The sequence below is a fragment of the Rhinoraja longicauda genome, chromosome 8, assembly GCF_053455715.1.
Source record: "Rhinoraja longicauda isolate Sanriku21f chromosome 8, sRhiLon1.1, whole genome shotgun sequence".
NCBI lineage: Eukaryota > Metazoa > Chordata > Chondrichthyes > Rajiformes > Arhynchobatidae > Rhinoraja > Rhinoraja longicauda.
In genome coordinates this window covers 52,150,119-52,167,138 of record NC_135960.1, presented here as the reverse complement: position 1 = coordinate 52,167,138, position 17,020 = coordinate 52,150,119, and the positions used below count along the sequence as shown (strand labels likewise).

General features: G+C 36.5%; 1 pseudogene; it reads left to right on the top strand.

The window, feature by feature from the left end:
• LOC144596366 (dynein axonemal heavy chain 11-like) overlaps nucleotides 1–17,020 on the top strand; it is a 168,648-nt pseudogene that overhangs the window by 93,408 nt on the left and 58,220 nt on the right.

The following is a 17,020-nucleotide window of genomic DNA, read 5'->3' as shown; positions in this document are numbered from 1 at the left end:
GTAGAAGATCTGAAAGCAAAACTAGCTGCTCAAGAAATGGAACTGGACCAGAGGAACAAAGACGCTGAGACACTGATTATCAAAGTGGGGCAGCAGACTGAGAAGTTGAATCACGAGAGAACTATTGCAGTTGCTGAAGAGCAAAGGGTACATGCATGACTGATGATCTGGTGTCCAGAGGAGGCTGCAAGAACAAGAGTTATCAGAAGTTAACAGTGCAGATTACACTTTCAAAATAAATACATGAAAGTTCAGTGCAAAGTTCAACATTATAAAAGCTGTTCCACTAGAATTTTTTGTTGTTGTTTTAGAGGGCTAGATACGTCAGACAAGAGTATAATAGAAATGAGAACCAGGGGAATATATCTACAAGGCTTTACTAATTAGCATTTTATGAATCTTGTATGGTCACTGTGACTACTCATCTCTTATCTGTTACTGCTCTTTCCAGTTCTTTTATGCTGGAGTAATATTTAACAACATAGATGACAGTGAGGCAAAAGTATCTTCAATTTAAAAGTTAAAATACCCAGATGGCAAATGAAAATGTCTAATGTTAATTTCAGACTTTATAAAGGAAGAGTATTAATGATTAAATGAGTGACTATAGTAACTTAAGATTTGTAAAAATCAAGCTTTGAACAAACAAAATGAATCCTCACAAACATCTTCACTGTAAAATTGATGTTGCAGGTAACTGCTATGTGAACTGAAGCAACAGCAAGAATCTGCAGAGGGCCTTGCTAAGGCTGAACCCACACTGAATGCTGCAAATACTGCTTTAAACACATTAAACAGGGTATGAAGAGTGGGCTACAATACCTGCAGTTGATTCATTATCACATACAAATTTATATAAATATCACCTTTGTTCTTTTTGTATTTTAGTCAAGCTTGACAGAATTACGAACCTTTCCAAATCCACCTGCAATTGTTACTAATGTCACTGCGGCAGTGCAGTTGCTTTTAGCTCCAAGGGGAAAAATTCCTAAAGATAGAAGTTGGAAGACTGCAAAAGTATATATGAACAAGGTAATATAATATTATAGTCCATGCCATTAAATCTGTTTCCAGTAAGAAAAAAGGTTTGTAAACAGAAAGCAGTATAAGTATTTGTGTTATATTCTTTTCAGCCATGCTACATTTCTAATCAGACTTTTAGACATTTTCAGACAGACCTTTATTGCAAATAAAATGTTGCCTTTGAGATTTTTTTCCCGTTGTTTCTTTTTCTTTTATTCTACACATTTTCATCGAAAGAAAACAAAAGGGTGCTTTTGTATTTTGTGTGCTACAGAAATTCACTGAATTTGCCAAATGCATATCATCCATAAAAATCACAGCACGTTTTTCTTCCTGCTGATAAGACCTGTAATGGTAACATGTAAAAATAAAATTAGCAAATATCACATGAAAAATCTTTGGTCTGGAAACAAAATCATTAACACAAATTATTCTGTACAGTCTTAATCACGGATTTTTATAATTGATTTCCTTCACCCTGAAGGGATATTAATAACTGATCCAGCATAAGACGACTAGCATATTGATTTATGTATTCTTAAAGATGAATTACTGTAACTATAACTGCTTAATACAAAATAAATTCTGAACATTGTATGGTTTAGAATTTTATTCTGGTTCTTTAAAAGTTCATGTTCATTACAATATGCCCATATGCCCAATTCAAAAATATGCCCGATGATGTCTTAATATTATGTTGCTAATTTGCAGAAAGCAGTCTGTATCAATACAGTCATTGACTGTGTGTTTAGTCCATTATTGGCTCTGTAAATTAAAACATTCAATTTTATATATGTATTTGAATCAAATTAAATTTCAGATTTGGGACTCCAATCCTGTATATTGAGTTCCAATGTATATTGAGTTCTGCTAAAATGTGGAGATTTTGTTTACAATTAATTTGGAGTTGATAACAAAGAAATCATGGCAACTGCATTTTTTAATTTCATGCAAAAGTGACAGATTTTGACATCACTAACATGACTAATATGCAAGGTCAAATGTTTCACCATCATTTGTGTCCATTAACAGTAGCTTTCAAAACATTCTAGCCAAATATGCATTTTAAGTTTAAAAAGAAGAATACTTAACAACATTTGCAAATCAGCACAGATGCAAGTAAAACCTGCAAGGGTTATTACTAAAATGCTGATATAGTTAACAAATAGCTGCCTTAATGCATTTTCATTTCATCAATTTGATTTACATTTCTATCTAACAATGTAGTTCTGTATGCTTATCCCTGGAGCAAGATTTTGAAACACATCTGCAATCACTTTTTACTGTAATTACTCATTCCCATCATTAACAATAATTATTTTTGATCCAACCTTATTAGGTAGAGTAAACATCAGTACTAAAGCCCTGGAAAAAATGAAATACTCAGCATGACTTTGTTTCATGTCCCCACAATTAAAAGAAACCAAAACAAAAACAGACATCATAAAATCAAAATAGAAATTTCAGTAAGGAAAATTTATTGGTTTTGTCTAGCAAACTAATGTTACAATTGTACTGCAGATATCAACCTCAGCAAGAATCTCAAGAGTTGGATGTATAGTTGAAAACCAAGACCCACTCCAGCCTGCAATTCACCATTGATAGCAGGGACAAAAGATTCCTTGCTGTTCAGCATGTCCACATTTAACAAGTTTCATTTGTGAGATGGACATTTAAAATATAAGTTTATTATGCTCTTGGAGGAATATGGGCTGGGCAGAATTTGATTTTGCACCAGAAACAAGTTTAAAAAAAATGATTTCACAACTTTTGTTTCAAACTGCTCTGGACATAGATATCTGATTTGAATAAAGCAATTTTCTAATGAGCATTTTGCATTTACAGGTGCCAATATTTACCATGAACCTGACTTCCTAGGGATTAAGATGTCGAAAATCTACAAAAGTGAAGGCAGTCTCCAAAGTCCTTCATGTTTAAATATTTGATATACAGGTACTCCCCAGGTTACGATGGTTCGACTTACAATATTTCGATATTACGATGTTCCAAAAGTGACACATATTCAGTACAAGCTGTACTTCGAATTTTCAATTTTGATCTTTTCCCGGGCATTTCCCAGACTCGCTGCTCAGAATGGGTAACGGCAGCGAGCCATCATGTCTACAAAATACTCATCTGTGTCTCCTGCCTCTGGTGAGAAGAAGAAGAGATGGACAATTACTCTTGAGATGAAACTCAAGATAATTGCCCAGCGTGAAGGTGGCAAGCCAGTAATGGTCATCGCACGTGAGTTAGGACTTTTGCAATCGACGATCTCGACCATCTTAAAGGATAATTAGCGAATCCGTGAAGCAGTGAAATCGTCAGCTCCAGTTGCATCCACGGTCATCATGAAGAAAAGAGCTGGGCTGATTGTTGATATGGAGAAATTACTTGTCACGTGGATGGAAGACCAGATACAGAAGTGCATATCGCTTGGCCTACTGATGATCCAGGCTAAGGCAAGAAGTATTTTCGATATGCTAAAAGAGTGTGCCGATGATCCTACCTATATGCAAGTGTTTACAGCAAGTCATGGATGGTTCCAACGCTTCAAAAGACGTCATCATTTTCATAATGTGAAGGTCTACAGTGAGGCAGCAAGTGCCGATACTGAAGGTGCTGAAGCTTTTACGGAAAAGCTGCATAGGATATTTGTGGATGAGAAATATTTGCCAGAACAAATATTCAATGTCGATGAAAGGGGCTTGTTGTGGAAGCATATGCCGGCGCATACATACATTCAACAAGAGTCCAAGACAATGCCAGGATTCAAGTATGAAAGTGCTTTTGGGTGGAAATGTTGCTGGGTTCAAATTAAAGCCTTTACAAATCTACCACTCGGAGAACCCTCGAGCATTCAAGAATGTGAACAAGCATATGCTTCCCGTTTATTATGGTCATAACAAGAAAGCATGGATGACATTAGCATTGTTTAAAGACTGGTTTCTGAACTGTTTTATTCCGCAGGCAAGACAGCATTGTACGCAAAACAACATCCCATTCAAAATTCTGATCTTGGATAATGCTCCAGGCCATCTGCAGCATATGGGCAAATGCATCCCGATGTAAAGGTTGTGTATTTGCCGCCGAACACAATCGCATTCATTCAACCAATGGACCAAGGTGCAATAGCCGCATTCAAAGCCTGCTATTGACGCCAAACGTTTACGTAGGCTGTTGAAGCAAATGAATCTGGCCGAACACTCAGAATTTTGGAAAGGTTTTAACATTCTTAATGCTGTCGCGAACATCGCTGCAGCATGGGAAGAAGTCACACAGCAATGCATGAATGGCGTTTGGAAGAAAGTTATGAAGGCATATGTGAACACATTCGAAGATTCTGCTGTTGGTGACATAGTAAGCAGGCAACAAGATATTAGTACTTGGGAGACAGCTAGAATTGGACATTAATGAAGAAGATATTCATGAGCTTGTTGGCATTGATACTGGAGAACTTTCCAATGAGGAGCTGATCGAACTGGAGGAAGAAAGAAGTAAAGAAGCTGAGGCAGAGGAAGAAGAAGTTATACCCGAGGCACCGAAAAAGTTCACAACAAAGAAATTGGCGGAGGTGTTCGCTACTATCAGCAGTGGCGTACGGAAGTTGGAAGAAGTGGACATCAATTATGAGAGATTCGCAAAAGCTGACAGGCAGATACAGGATGCTGTTGCCTGCTATAGGGAAATATATAATGAAAAGAAGAAACAAACTGTACAGTCAAAACTTGATATCTTCCTGCTAAACAAAACTATGCCTGCTAAACAATCAACAAGTGTCGATGCCCCAGTGCCTTCTCCCACTATTCTCGAAACTTATTAGAAGAGAGGGAGTAGTTTACGTGTACTGTGTACTAAATGCGTTTTCGACTTATTAAATGCGTTTTCGACTTATTAAATGCGTTTTCGACTTACGATAGTTTCGGTTTGCGATGAGTTTCTCGGAATGGAACCCCATCAAAACCTGAGGAGTACCTGTAACATCCACTTAGTTCTTTTGTCTTTTTATATATATTTGAGGGATGGGGCTGAAATAAGTAGTTAAGATACTGTTTTATTTTTTTCAGGTAGTTGAATTCCTGCAAGCTGTTGTTAACTTTGACAAGGAGTATATCCCAGAAGCCACTATCGAAACTATAATGAAAGAGTATCTTAAAGATCCTGAGATCATTCCTGTGTTTGTGCAGGCAAAGTCATCGGTTGCTGCTGGACTCTGTGCTTGGGTTTTAAATGTTGTTAAATTCCACAAGGTAAGGATCTCGATAATCATTTATGGTTTTACTTGTTTACTAAATTCTGTGTTTTTCGATCTTCTGTTAACCGTGGGGCTTCAAATGTAAAAAGAAATGGTTATAGATTCTGCAAAAATATAAATAGAAACAGTCAATTTTATCCAATATTGATCTCATTCCTCATCCCCTTCCAATTTAAGGATTAATTGTGATTTTATAAAATGACAACAGAATACAGTTTAAGATATATTTATTTTGTTTAGATTTGCTCTCAGACTTTTGCACAAAATATCAGGGAATTTTGATTCTTTATTCTCTGCAGGAAATCTGAAATCGCTTAAAGTAAAATGTAACAGCATGCCTTTTCAGTTACTCAGATTGAAAATCCTAACTGAAGCACAATGGAGGGAGGGAAGGGGTGGGGTGGTGTTGAGTGTTGAAGTTGGCACATTGAGTACATGAGGTGTACATTTGGAATACGTGTCCTCCACTCTGAAGATATAATCATTATCCTTAAGCACCAATGGAAGACTTTAAGGAAACAGAAAGCACTTAGGGTGAATGAGGTAAACGTCAGAGGAAGGAAAACATTTTCTTTAAGATCGATGCTTCTGGAAGAGAAATTGCAGTATATTGAATAATAGTCCAAAAGGAAATGTATGCACAAACTGAAAATCTGAAATAAAAACTAGAAATGCTGAAAAAAATAAAAACACAGGGAATATTGGAAATTAAAGGCTGCACATTGATTTAGGAGATGGAGTAGGTTGTATAGCTGATGGCATAAAGTGACAAAGGCCTGTTGTCAGAGTGTGTGAATACACAGGGAGATGTAGTCCCCGTAGTGAAGGCAGCACTGGGCATTGATGCCGTGATATAGTGAAAACTATGGCCAGTGATGGGGTTGGAATAATGATCACCGAGTCCCCATACCTAGTCTGCGTTCTTGCAAGGCATCTCCCCGTGAATCCACACCTACCTCTTTTTTTAGCAAGTTATCTATTGTGTAAATATACATGCTTTACATACTTCACTTGCCTTCAACACAAATTTACTCTTGGGCTTTGCTACGTTCAGATACCCAAAATGTGCAACTTGTCTAGCAAGAGCAAGATACAGCATAGTCATTCCCAAATTGTATATAGAGTCATAGAGTGATACAGTATGGAAACAGGCCCTTCGGCCCGACTTGCCCACACCGGCCAACATGTCCCAGTTACACTAGTCCGACCTGCCTGTGTTTGGTCCATATCCCTCCAAACTTGCCCTATCCATGTCCCTGTCTAACAGTTTCTTAAATGTTGGGATAGTCCCAGCTTCAACTACCCCCTCAGGCAACTTGTTCCATACACCCACCACCCTTTGTGTGAAAAAGTTTCCCCTCAGATTCCTATTAAATCTTTTCCCCTTCACCTTGAACCTATATCCTCTGGTCCTCGACTCACCTACTCTGGGCAAGAGATTCTGTGCATCTACCTGACTTATTCCTTTCATGATTTTATACACTTCTATAAGATCACCCTTCATCCTTCTGCGCTCCAAGGAATAGAGATCCAGCCTACTCAATTCCATGCTGTATGACTCTATACCCATCTAGCAACTTCTGGACCAACACCAGGACAAACTAAACAACATGGAACATGAACCTGAATGTGTGGTTTATTATATGATTTTTGCAGATTGACATGATTTCTGTTTTAAATTATTATTATGCATGTTTATTTTGCGAGGTGCTGTCTTTGCATTGTGTATACTGATGGGCGGTGAACATGGACTACTGGTAAAGAGAATTTGGTTGCAATTAGTAGTGTTGCACTTGAATAGGTTCTAGATAAATAACTGGGCATAAAGGATTACAAATTTCCTTGTTCCTTCCTCCTCCCCTTACTTTCTCAGCTTCTCAGCATGTGAAGGATGACAAGAATTATTCTCTAATAATGAGGTTGTACTGAGCAACACGGGCAGCACACGGGCAGCACACGGGCAGCAGCACGGGCAGCACAGCACAGAGCTGCTGCCTCACAGCGCCACAGTGTGTGTGGTGTGTGTGTGTTGCATGTTCTCCCTGTGACAATGTGGGTTTCCTCTGGGTGCTCTGGTTTCCTCTCACATCCCAAAGTCGTGTGGTTTTGTAGGCAAATTGGCCTCTGTAAATTGCCCTTTGTGTGCAGGGAGTGGATGAGGGGATAACATCGAACTAGTGTGAATAGGTGATTTATGGTCAGTGTGGACTCAGTGGGCCAAAGGGCCTGTTTCTATCCTGCATCTCTAAACTAAACCATATATCTTTATATCCTGTTGTCACCTCTACGGCAGCTCTCCACATTTCAGTAACAGGCATTTAACATGCTGCCATAAGCTAATTTATGCGTATATACTGCATTTATGAGCTGGTAATGCATTAAAGATCAGCCAGGTAGCAACTGAAGAGCCTTATTGTTCAATACCCAAACTAGTAGCATAAATGTGCGATGAATTGTATACTGTCTATATAGAATAAAGACATCATAACCACCAGCGTAGTGTGCGTTGGCTTGTATGATTCACTGATTACACTTTGCACAGTGGATGGGTACTGAGGGAGTAATAATTCTGGCACATATACTTGCAGGCAATAGTAACCCACATCCGGAACTCTGCTTAACTTGAAAACCCGTGTGCTCTCTGCCTACAAGTCTCTAGCAAGAGAGAATGAGATATAGTTAGCTCCTAGTGCTGTATGCTGGTGAGCGTATAAATAGGAGAGTATTGTCATTAATAGATTTCTGGTGGAAGGCACTGGATCTTGTGAAGGTGGGATTGAGCAGGTTAGGTGTGCTATGCCATAGCAATGACAATCCTTGCTGAGATGCCACGGTACTCTTGTTTGTATAGATGCAATATGTTTATGGGCAGCTTTGTTAATGCTGCTGGGAAGAATTTAAACAAGCTTGTCAGAGGAGTAAACATAGATTTAAAAGGTAGAAAATGTCTGAGTTTGGAAGACAGGTTGGGAAATAGACAAAAAGGAGTCTGGCTGTGTTGAATGGTATATATCAGTTTACAAGGGCTTAATGAACAGGACGGGTAAATTGAAGGTCTTCGTGAATATGAGGAAACATATTTGGCTATTATTGAAATATGCCTTAAAGAGGAGCAAGACTGGCAGCTTAATATTCATGGTTGCAGTTTTTTTTCCCCAAAAAACAGAGCAAAGAAAGGAGCAGAGAATGGTAATATTAATGAAAGAAACGATCGTAGTTGTGGTGAAGGATAATACATCAAGGAAAACATCAAACGGTTATATGTTTTGAACAGAAAGGACAATTTCAGGCATCTACAGTTTTTTTATTTTTAGTTGCACAATTGTTCCCTATGCACTCTGGGGTAATATTTATCTCCATCTCCTCTGAGTTGTTTCCCCTCCATCTTTCAGGTTTGTCTTGCTTTACATCTCCGCTCATTCTCCCAAGATGTATGCCCATTAATATATAGGTTTACACATGAGCGATAAAGTCAGCAGAAAAATTAGCAACTGTCGCACTACTAATTTCATAATTTGAGACAGCAATAGGAAATATGTACTTGTAAATCTATAATAACATCCAAAGGTATCAACCAACAGCTAATGCCAGTAAGGTTATTTCTTTAAGTAATGCTAGCAATACTAGCATTACTTAAAAAAATTAGCTTACTGCCATTAGTGTTGGTAGGATCTCTTCTGCACCCGCTCCATGTTTAGTGTGAAGGATTAGCCGGAGGTGTTAGGGGGTTGAACATCACAATGGATGTTGGATCATAATTACACTCCGTTTAAAGTCATGATCCTGATATTTCTGGTAGCTACTCACTCCACGATACCACCTGCCTCATTAGTATGGCACCAGGCACAGTTCACCTCCAGGTGCGTATGCTGAGTCATTTTGGGGCTCAAACAGTTCACAACATCTAAAAACAATGCTTCCAAATGATTCTCCTTGCTTATAATCATGGCTTGGGTACTTAGTCTGGTTTACACATCACTCAAAGGCAGCAATGCAAATTATTTAACATTTATCAGGATCAATAAATTTATTTCAGGATCCAAAATACAAATGGAGGAATGTTATTTTGTAATTTGAATGTAACTTTGATTTCTAGGAAGGAACTGCAGTGTGCATCTACTCATGTTTATCACCTTCAGTTTTGGGTACTCTCGCAGAGAGAGGATGCTATCTTTGAGCATGTTCAATGAAGACAAACCAGAAGTTATTCTTAGGTTTTAATAATTAAATTGAGAACAAATTGGTAAACTAGTATTGTATTCCCCAAGATTTATGGAAGCCAGACGGAAATATGAGAAAAGTGATTGAAGGATTTGGTCAGAATCCACTTCCTTATTAGGAAAATCCATAGAAATGAAATCAGAGCCCTTTTTGCATAGATTGGAAGTCTTGACTATTTCCCTAATATCTAATGGATGGTGTGTCAATGGATAATTTTGGATAAGCTTGATAGATCATTTTTTTCGGTAACAGTAAGGTTACAGGTGACCCTCACATTGAGGCCAGTTCATTGGCTATATTTAAGAGGGAGTTAGATGTGGCCCTTGTGGCTAAAGGGATCAGGGGGTATGGAGAGAAGGCAGGTACGGGATACTGAGTTGGATGATCAGCCATGATCATATTGAATGGCGGTGCAGGCTCGAAGGGCCGAATGGCCTACTCCTGCACCTATTTTCTATGTTTCTATGTTTCTATATGGGAATGGGAGAGCATGGTGTTATTCCCAGAAAACGAACCGTATCCTGGTTTTCCACAACATGAAGTCTGGTTGTCAATGAAAGTTGCAAATAAAATTTATTTATTTTCCCCGACAAATTCCATAAGAATTGAGACATCTGTAATATGGGGGTCGCTTGAATAACTCAAAGGTAGTTAAATGAAATTGAGATAGAATTGATTCAAGTAAATATTGGTGGAAAAGAAATGAACAACATACTGTATCTGTGAGGATGCTTGTAGTGCTTTTGGTAGTTATAGTTAAAGGAAAATTTATACAAATAATACATGTGACATGCAAATACTTGATACAGAAGTAGGACGACAAAAAAAAATCCCAATATGTAGTATCTTTCACCTTAAATAGTCCATTTCCTCCGACAAACATGTGCAAGGTATCACTTCTTATCTGATCGAGCACAAAGTTATGGAAATTAGGAATCAATGCACACATCAAATTATACAGAACGCAAGTCATCAAAACTTACTTCTAAGTGTTTACAAATAATTTTATAATCCTGTTAACAGGACTATTTTATCACTTTGCTCATTTGACAGCCTTAATTAAAGTAGTTGTCGATGAAGAAATAAAACAATTAATTGGAATGAGTTGTAAACATTTTCACTTAAAGACCACATGTGTAATGCAGTAATATTTTTTAACCATCAAAAGCACTTGTTTTAGCATGATTGAATGCTCTGCAAGGGAACATATGTCAACTGAACATTTTCACTGCTGGCTTGAGTGTTATCATGATGTATTTTACCAGTAATAGCACATCTATCATGCATGGACTCTAAACCTACACAAAATGTATGTTCTCATTAATGATGAGTGGCTAATTCATCTTTCTTCAGTGTAATTAATGTTTTTTCACAGAATAATTTTTCATTGTTTGTTGTGATGCATTTTCAACATTTTCTGTTACCTTTCCTCCTTTTGCATGCTTGTCACGATGTAATTTTCAAAAGATATATGTTAGTACTAAACTAGTTTAATATTTGCTTGCAGCTAGTGTGTTCCTTGATTATAACAGCAATTCAACATTTGTGATTAAACATGTACCCTAACTATTTTTTGCATGTTTTAAAAATGCATCAAAACACAAACTGCTGGAGGAACTCAGCATGTCATTTCTTTTGTGTCTTTTCTAATAAAACACAGCTAGGGGAGAAAAAATACTTTATTAACATCCAATTCCCATAGAGCTTGCAGTGTTCTCACCCTTTCTAATGAAATAATGTATGCAATATTTAAGAATGATGTCTATGTTGGCAACACCTTGAATTAGGTTACTAATTTTATTTGAAACTTGATGGACACTAACTAAAATATGAGCGTGAATCTATTAACATGTTCGTAAAAGGTTGCAGATATATTGTATGGAATCCAAGTGACAATAAAGTATGAATATAGATTACAAAATGGGGGAACCACATTTGCCAAATGGGAGTACAGCATCTGTACCTAAGTGAAGGTGAATTATTTCAGATAGAGCATAGGGGAAGAACAACTGGGGATGGGAGGGGAAATGGTTAATTGGCAAGCATAATAAAGCAGCAATATCGGCAGTCTTCGGCATGCTGTATCCATACACTAGAATATTTCATGCTTGAAAAAGAGCAGGGCAGCACATGTGCAAATGGAGAGATGAGAGAGATTAGGAAACCAGAGAAAATAGTATATACCTACCGTAGATAGAATCGTTGGCACTTGTGAGTTTTAAGATTGCAAATAAATATCAAGTAAACATACTTCAATTTTCTGATATGCTGAGCATACCTCTTATTATCAATATATTGGATAACTTCAATGTTAGTCATGTTTGTACATTAATAGGTTCATTGTGAAGTCGAATGCAAACGTAAAGCACTTTTGCAAGTCAATTCTGATTTAGCTGCTGCAGCCGAGAAACTTCAGATCATTAGAAAAAAGCTTGCCGTAAGTACTAACATTGTCCTTCACATGCAAAATATTTTGCTTCTATAAAATAAAACTCTTAATTACAATTTTGACTATTCATTAACAACTAACTTCTTGCATTAATGTACATGATGCGATTGATTGTTAATTCCAGTGTCAATTTGTTAGAACAATTGCTATAATGAGACAAATTCATCAAAATATCAAACGTTAAATAATTCTGATAATGTTTGTTCCTTAATTCTCATATTCCTTAGATGCAGATAATATGAAATCTGTGATACAAAGCCAGGAGTTACGTTAATTACCAAGCCCTTCTGAAGTAGCGACTCTGATATTGCTGTAGCTGAACCATAAACCAATTACGCGACTACAAAATCTAATGAATTGGTCCTTGATAATTCCCCAAAATGTGAGCGTAGTCAGTCCGTGTTTTATATATAATTAAAGATTACTAATAGTAATTACATCTTTGCTTGCACTTAAGTGCAGTTTTGTGGATTGGTATGAATCCTGAAATTCATAAAACAAGATCAAATGGTTTGAGTTCAATTGTTTCTGAATGTAATATAAATATTAAATATATATTTGTTTGTAGCATATTCAATTTTTATATAGCCTTCTTTGTTACCATTTATTCTATAGTGCACACTGAATGCAATTAGAACACATTGTCTGTTTGCAAAAGCATTTGATTTGGCTGTTTGATTTAAAATTTTGTATAGCGGATGCTTCACATAGCTGGACCTTGAATCCATGATCAAATATTTCAAGAAAATAAAAAGGCAAAGTGTGTTAGTAATACCATAACTTAGATCTACAATATTCAATATCACTATATGTAATGAATGAAATGACATGTTTCTGAAGTGAATCCGGCATGTTTCATTTTCTCATTAATTTAAAATTTATTTAAAGCAGAATAAATCGTGCTATAATTATGGAGTGGCATGATGGCACCTTTCATTATCCATTCACTGTAAACCCTTCTATGTTAGAACAACAGAGTTTTGTAGGTTGAAATGATAAATAGAGTTTGGTGCATAAGGATGCTAAACTAAAATCTGAACTAGTAATAGAGTATTATCATTCAAAACTTTATACAACAGTCCCTTCTTAAAACTGTTTTTTTTCTTTTCTCTTTCCTTTTCCCTTTTAAAACAATAATGCTCAACTTGGTCTTTAAAGATATTTTATAAATCCATGTACACGCGCACAAAATGATTTGGTGCTGATTTTATTTAATTTTTCTTGGTCAATAATAATAATAATAATAATAATAATATTCATTTATTGTCATTGCAACGAGTACAACGAAATTAAAAAAATAGCCAATCCTGACGGTGCGTACAAACATATATGCAATAAATGCAAAAACAAATAAATACATAAATACAATTAAATACAATTATATTAAGTACAAGATTTTTTAACGGTGTTGCCTAGTGCAAAGGTAGTGTTCAGTTCTCGTATGGCCCTGGGGTAAAAACTGTTCTTAAGTCTGTTTGTTCGGGATTTGATCGACCTGAAACGTCGACCAGAGGGCAGATGAACAAACAGACGGTGGCCGGGGTGGGATGGATCTTTTATTATTTTGCCTGCTCTACTGAGGCAGCGTAGGCTGAACAGGTGCTCCAGGGAGGGCAGTGAGCAGCCGATGATCTTCTGGGCCGTCGTGATGACCCTCTGAAGGGCCTTCCTGTCCTTTTCTGAGCAGCTGGCATACCATGTGGTTATACAGTATGCCAGCACACTCTCGATGGAGCAGCGATAGAAGGACAACATGAGCTTCTCCTGCAGGTTGGTTTTCCTGAGGATCCTCAGGAAGTGGAGTCTCTGCTGTGCCTTCTTTACTGTGGTGATGGTGTTGGTAGACCAGGTAAGATCCTCTGCGATGTGCGTACCCAGGAACCTGAAAGCTGGTAAGGATAGCCTTACAACTTTTCAATTGTGGATAGGTTGGCACATGGAGAATTGAATGGAGAATTGAATGCACAACCCTCTGGATATGGAAATATGGGAATCACTCTGTGTTGTGACTCTATGATTGCCCTCACCATCATGTGAGCATTGGCTGATTGACCATTTAAATATGCTATTGCAAGACCCTTGAACTAAGAAATAAGTTTTTGCCAACTACACATAGTAAAAATTGTCCTGGCCCTTTAACAAGATAATAATATGACCATGCTTTTTCTTAATATTCATTCAAGTCTGTTAAATTTAATATGTTTTCAGCACCATGTACAATTTCATTTGGGATTTGGTCTGTTCCTGGTGCAGCAGAAAATATTAATTTCACAGAATACCCTAATCTATCTTGGCACCAAATTCTGTGGAGCTTCCTATTTCCAAAATGTACTGAGGTGGCAAATAAAAGTTTAAGATAAATTAGAAAAAGTGTTGCAATTTAGCAATGGCATGAACGAATGATAAATAAAAGGTCACAGGACATTGGGAATGGAAAAAAGATAAGTGAATACTTCAATTGAAAATGGAGTCATTTTAGTTTTTAAATTTTGTGTAAATGTAATAACATAACAAGAAAACTCCTGAACTTGCATACATCTTTACTACATCTTTCAACTTGACCGTGAAGATGAAAAGAAAATGAATTGAAATTTCTGGAATTTACCAAGACAGAATAAAATGATGTCAGATTAATTCACAATGGAATCTCACAGAGAATAGACGCAAGGAACTGCAGATGCTGTAATATTGTGTAAATCTTGTGTAAAGTTAATGGAATCTCATGGCAGGTTTGTGAGGATAGCTGTTCCATCTCATCCAGCAGCATTCCAATAACCCAAGCCCAACTTCCAATGTGAGGTTAGTTTACATATTTGAATCTGCTTTCTGGCTGAGATCTTGTTTCTGTTGGAGACTCCATCACGATGAAAAAGAAGGAGAAAACAAAATGGTCTCATTTGATTTCTGGGAAGTCACTCTGATTTGTAGCTTAAAGGTAGCTCTGGAAAGTAGCTTAAAAAATTGATAAATAAATGTGCACTGAAGAACTACTGGGGGAATTATCCATCATCCCAGTCTGATGTGAATCACAGAAAGAAAAACAAATATTTATTATTTCCATTAAATACAGATAGGCTGAGGGATATCTAACCAGATATTTAATTGTGACACTTCCAATTTTCATAACCCAGTCACAATTTAATGATTATTTAGCTTGAGACTTTTAAAAAATCTTTCATTTCACAAAAGTCATGAACTGGAGAGTTTTAGGCTGGAAATATTTCCATAGTATGTTTTATTTTGTATGTATTCATAGAATCTTGAATATCGTAAAGTGAACACCAAAAATGCAAAATGTCATGCCATTGAATAATGGATAATGGATCGTTATTTAAGTTGTATAAAACAATGCTCCTTTTAAATATCACTACAATCAAACATTTTAGTTACCATACCTTTTGAATGTTGATAATCTGTAGTAATGTTGCAAAATCTTTGAAAAGTGTAGCATTTTCCACTAACCGAACACATTAAAATGGAGGTATCTAGTTAAATGCTGAAAATGAAGTGTGTTTTAAATTGCACCTGATGATCAAGAACAAATGTACTGGGCATTTAATGTGTAGAAGGACTGCAAGATAATTAACTGGCATGCATAAAGATTCATGCTTTAGACAAAATTTTAATTTCGCACATAAATGTGCCTGATGTAGGCAGCATTTAATCACATAGCTGACAGGAGTAACTACTTTCATTTAACCTTGACTGAAGATCATGAATTCTAACAGGTTTAATTGGATACATCATTTAACAGAATGAACAGAGCAAATTTTCTTCAATTCATAGGTTCTGATTGACATGCACCAGCAATAAGGCCTAGTACAATTAAAGCTGATCTGCATTTGTGGTCCTGGCAGACATTGCCATAGTGATGTGACACTGTTTGATCATCATGGCACCAAAACTTGATTGAACTTTCACTTGTTTTGAAAAGGGCAGCACTTGAAATACAAAGAGATTCAGAGAGAAAACGTAGCTACTTTGAAATTATCTGCAAACATCGCAATATGCATCATTTGTTCTTACTGTCTGCCTGTAAATGCATTATAAAATCTGTATGCTTCATATGTAAAATAATTTTAATACTGAGTATAGATATGACAGATGCCTATTTTATATTAAACATTTGAAATAGTAAAATGCATTAATAATTTAATTTAATCTTATTTTTTCTTTATAAAATATACATTTTAAACCATGAAAATTGTTTGAACATTTTAAAACATGAAAAATATTTATGTTCTGTATAATTTAAATTTATCCCATAAGTGAGTTATGTGCTAAATCTGTAAGATATTTCTAAGCATGTGTGGTAATAGTTGTTAAATTTAAGATATGGAGGATTGGAAATTGAATTGGCAGACCAAGGTTATGACAACCAAATGTTAATCAGAAGACCTTTTTGTCGCTCATACCATTGATTTTGTTGACAAATTTTAATTCTAAACTTTTTCAGAAAATTATTATGAATTATTATGAGTTTAACTGTTTTGCTCTTGAATGAAATAAAGATACACAACGTGTGGATCTTTACAATGCAATCTTTTTTTTCCGATGCATAATTTTTCACTACAATTTTTTCTTTGGAATCCTGCTAGCAAAGAGGTTAGACTTTCGACTTTAGAGATAGAGTGTGGAAACAGGCCCTTTGGCGCACTGTATCCATGCCGACCAACGATCACCACATACGTAAACACTATCCTATACATTAGGGAGAGTTTACTATTTGCAGAAGACCTACAAACCTGTACCTCTTTGGAGTGTGGGATGAAACTGGATCACTCAGAGCAAACTTAAGCATTCACAGGGAGAATGGCCAAACTCTGTACAGACAGCACTCATTGTCCGGATGGATCCTGGGTATCTGGCGCTGTAGGGCAGCCAATCTACTGCTGCAACACTATGCTGCCCCGCAAATAAAATTAATACTTTTTCCCTCAATGACCTGCTTCACTTATTGGACAACTGCTCATTTTAAGACATAATGGCTGCCAGAGTGAGTTACCAGGCCTTCATAACCATAGTTCTATAATGTGTCATATATTGTCACTAATAACTATAAGGCAATTAAT